A 5,134-nucleotide genomic window follows, 5' to 3' on the forward strand; every position below is an offset into this window, starting at 1 on the left:
CCACCGGCGCCAACCTTGTATGCATGCTCTGAAAAGCTTATCATTTGCATATCACAGCATCTTCTTCCTGTCGGTTAAATTTCACGTCGGTAGCATGTCATCTTCGTGGTGTAGCAATTTTAATGGCCAGTAGTGTAGAATTGTCTTTACTCAGGCGCAGACACACAGGCAACATTAAGAAAGAACAGGTATTATAAGAAAGAATTACGTTAATATGGAAATAAAGCATGTAACAACTTGTAAACTCTACTCATGACACCTATCATAAACTGAAAATAAACAATTTGATATAGCTTTTTTGTGAACAGGCATTTGATTTTTGCAGTAAATTTAGGATATCGCAGCTTCTATAAATTCCATACGCAAACTTCGAACTTTTTTGTTCATATAAGCACCAAGTACTCAGCGCGTAATAATTGTAAACGCTTAGTTACAGTTATTTTTATTTTTATTTCTTTCCATACGTCATGATCGCAAAAATTAATGTCAGTCTAATTTTGATTATCTCTATTTGAGAAACTGCTCAAAATATGAATGTAGTCCCTAAAAATGGAGACCAAGGTTCTATACTCAATGGAAATAATAAAACAAAAATCAGAAATATTGTGACTACATAGGTTTTATCATGATCGTTGTCGCCACTATCATCTTCCTAATTATTACTAGCTTAGTGCCTGCTGCTACACTCGCGTCGACTGTAGGATCTGCACAGATTTTTTTTTTTTTTTTGAGTCGAAGTTTTAATGTTTCCCACTAATTGCGAGCACCTAAATTTTTAGCGGTAAATAAGGCCATTGCTGAATGTAGTTCTGACCATAAACCAATCGTGGTAGCCGGAGCCTAGGGTTTTTGTTTGTCATGCCTTTTGCGTTCTTGTAGTGGTATTTCTATACAAACTTCATCCCCTAACTCATATTTCTTTGTATCTAATCGAGAAGTGAAACACCAATTTTCATTGGTTTGCCTTTAAAACATTTTTTAGCGTAAAGAAACGTTTTCTTAGAAATTTTTATTCCTTAGTTTACCTCCACAGGGGTTGAATTTCAAAAAATGTTAAAACACACACTTCTTCATTTCTGACCTAGAAACCATACAATGATTTTCGTAGGTGTTAATAGCGACATGTTTTCAAAATGCCCTTTATTCTCTATTTCACCAACTTACAGGTGTAATTTTGAAAAATCCCTTAGTAAACGACGCATACAGTATAAGATCAACAAAATGGTTCAAATGGCTCTGAGCACTATGGGACTTAACATCTGAGGTCATCAGTCCCCTAGAACATAGAACTACTTAAACCTACCTAACCTAGAGTGCCTAGAACCGCTGGGCCACTGCGGCCGGCATAAGATCAACATCCTCTGGAAATTTCAATTTTCTGTTCTTAGTGAGTGAGTGAGTGAGTGAGTGAGTGAGTCAGTCAGTCAGTCAGTCGGGACATGTCGTATACAGATTTTATCAACAACATTCCTGAGAATCAGTTATGATGTTTGAATACGTTGTAATGACGGTTTAAAGAGGGGAGCTCGTGATATTATTAATGGAGGAGGGAAATGCCACACAGCGTTCGGTGAAACGATTTCGAGGAAGTACTTATTTCCTATGACTCTTCTGAAATGCATGAATTAATGTTTTTCTTCCGTCAGGAATCTTACTCCAGAACTAATGATCTTAGAAACTGATGAAGAAAGTGAAGTGTTTTAAGAAGGAAATCGTCACGGAACTGATTGTACAAGCTATAAAATATCAAATTCGTGAGTTACATCAAAGTCCACTTACAAAACTGCGATAATCTGTACTCGCAGAAGCTGTTAGGAAACTTTCAGTCTTTGTGTGGCTGTAGTACCAACAATCGACCTATAATGAGAAATAGTTTAGACGTCAGAGAAGCAAACAGACTGATCGCTTTACCTTCAACACTGATCGTTAACGGAAGAGGAAGGTGGAAAATCAATACTAATGGGCTCTCCACTACGCATTGCTGAGTGATTTATGAAATACGAATGTAGATGTGGATCAAAAAATTGAGAATATGAAGCGAAAGTTAGTAACAATCGAGCTACAAGAAAGGATGATGGAATTGTTATTCGAATGAAGATACTCATCTTTCGTATGTATAACCGCCTAACCAATGGCACTGCGATAAGGAAATTATTTACTTAATGGCCATAGCAAAACCACGTTCGTTACAGAATTAGCGAGCGAAAGAGAGAGAGAGAGAGAGAGAGAGAGAGAGAGTGTGTTTTCATCGACCTACGTTGGTAACAGCGGGAACAATTGTAAAAGCATCAACGAGCATGCAAATTTTGTATTATACACGGTAATAGTTCACCGGAGTGCGGAAATAGTGCTGACAATACGGTGACCACTTTTTACAATATAAACGTCACAATTTACCAGTTGCCTAAATATAAATGTATGCACAAAATATTAAACGTCAATGAAACATCCGCGAAAATTATCAAGCCCATGATATGTTTTAAAACTCAGTAAGTTTCTCACCTATATAAAAAAACGTAAAATTACCATAGAAACATTTAGAAGTATGGCCATCATCTCGCTATAAGCGATCGCTGTACAGATAACCTTAGATGTGCTACGAACTGAGGAAATACTGTTACATGAATTTCCACCGATTTTATGTTTGGACTGTTATAAAAGATGCCACACAGAACCTTTCAGTATATTATCAATTGTTATGACAATAACTGTTCACGCTGTTTCCTTAATTACTGAGACAAATGTAACAAGGTTGGTTGGTTGGTTTGGTGTATAAAGGAACCAAACTACAGGGTCATCAGTCCCTTTTTCCTCATGCAAACAAGGCTCAGAAATGTACCAAGTTTAGAACTGATATGTTCGTATAGTTTACTGGTAGCGCCCTTGTTTGCAAGATAAGGGCGTGAATAGACCACATTCTAATCGAATTAGCGGCCATTCGCCTGATAAACGTACCTTAACAACTGAGCAATTTCGTTTTAAGATTTCAGAGAAGAAATATTGAACCATACAGTTAAACCTGAGACAATTAGTAGAACTCTAAACTATGACTTATTATTTAATAACTTTAAAGACGTGTTCATTTTGTTCGCGTATGCTAATGATCACTGGATTTTACAGCTTATAACATATTATGGCTTTGACAGTTATCATTGGAACTTTAATATTTTCTTCGTTTCGTCTTTGTACTGGTGTCTGCCGTTATCGCCTATCTTCCCGCGTGAGACAACGTGTTTAGGAAGTCCTGCAGACACTACCTTTTCCCCGAGAAAGTAGCCACATAGCGACACCACTGTTAACAATGCCGAAAATACGTACAGTGTATTATTTAATACACCTTATACTTACTGAAATGCAAAAGCGTTTCCCTTCATGTCAGACGTGTAAACGTACCTGAAACAAAATAAAATAAAATCTTTAGAATAAATTACTGGTAAACATCTGAAAAAAATTTATTATTTTACAATGTAACATAAGGTGGCAGAAGTGGAAGCAGCGGAGGAAATAGATATTTTTCCTTGTTTTCATAAATTCGTTCTCGTTTGCTAGAAATACTGAGAGAAATGTAACACGGTTCGTTGGTTGGTTGGTTTGGTGTACAAAGGGACCAAACTACAGGATCGTCAGTCCCTTCTTCCTCACGCAAACAATGCTCAGAAAGGTGACAAGTTTAGAACTGTTCTGTTACGTATAGTTTAGTGGTAGCGCCCTTGTTTGCAAGATAAGGGCGTGAGTAGACCATATTCTAATCTTCACATTGAATTGGCGGCCATTCGTCTGATAAACGTACCTTAACAACTCAGCAATTTCGTTTTAAGATTTCAGAGAAGAAATATTGGACCACACAGTAAAAACTAAGACAATTAGCAGAACTGTGAACTATGAGTTACTGGTAATTAAACGACATAACCCTACAGATATTTATGCTATACGAAATACGAGAAGTAGGAGACTGACAAAACGTGTGACTTAAAATGAAAGTTATAATATCTGTAGCTGAAGACGAGGCTACCAATAACGCATTTCAGTTTCATTAACATCAATTGCTTTAACAAATCCGGCCATGAATGAATTAAAGTTTAGGCACTGAATGTATGCATCTTATTTCATTCGCTATCTACTTAAATGTTACCCCTTTCTGCCGTAGCGATGGTGGCGCCAAGCACTCGACAGTCGGTAAGGGGGGCTTCTGCGGATTCGGTATGCTAGTGCCACCTCGTAGCGCTTTATCGAACTATCACAGCACCGACGTCCAGGGTTGCTCGAACTTCGTGTGGGTAGCACAGCGCAACACAGACACAGTAAACAAGACATCAATTCCTGGTCTTCCGACTAACAACACAGTGGAAAGCAGCTGTTCGCAAACCGAGAAGTAGTTTTTTTCTTTTTTTCAGAAACATCCAACATTTAAGTAGCAACAAGCTAAACACCGGCATCTTAAACAAAATGTTGGCGTAACCACTCACCTCAAATAAATAAGTAAATTAATAAACGGTTTTTGTATTCTATATTAATGTGACAGATCATGTCGACTCTTGAGATTTTATGTTCCCTTTATTACTGAAGAAAGTGGTGCGATGACGAGTATCGTAAGATACTTCGTTTGAAACGTGTTTTCTTTTACAAATACTAAAATAACATATTACCTTTTTAAAAAACGGCGAAATGACAAAACACAAACGCTATTTTTACTTGGACCACAAAGACTAAACTTTCCGAAATATATAAGGAACTGCTGGTTGAACCATACTCGATTACGTACTTAGCCAAACTTCGTTTTCACCTGCGACTTCAGTGGCTTCTTTTTCTAATTTTCCAAATTTCTTCACCTACTTTAAACCTGTGTACTGTCGGAGCAGATTTAATGCGAAACAAGAAATGCATCTGGTGTGTAGTTCGTGTCAAGAACAAAATACTGCAAAAGGAGTCCTGGATTTCCATCAGTAGTTCGTGAAGAATCGTACTGCGCTTAAGAGACGGTCCATTGTCTCCCACAATTACAAAGACAGTCCTTTGTCTTTATAAACAAAATACTTGAAGAAACGTACCATTTTTGTAAAGATGGATTGCATTCTATCTTTTGCTACTTCAGTTTGCATCGCTGCCAGTGGGACATAACTCCACTTTTTCTTTA

The sequence above is a fragment of the Schistocerca nitens genome, chromosome 1 (genome assembly GCF_023898315.1).
Source record: "Schistocerca nitens isolate TAMUIC-IGC-003100 chromosome 1, iqSchNite1.1, whole genome shotgun sequence".
NCBI lineage: Eukaryota > Metazoa > Arthropoda > Insecta > Orthoptera > Acrididae > Schistocerca > Schistocerca nitens.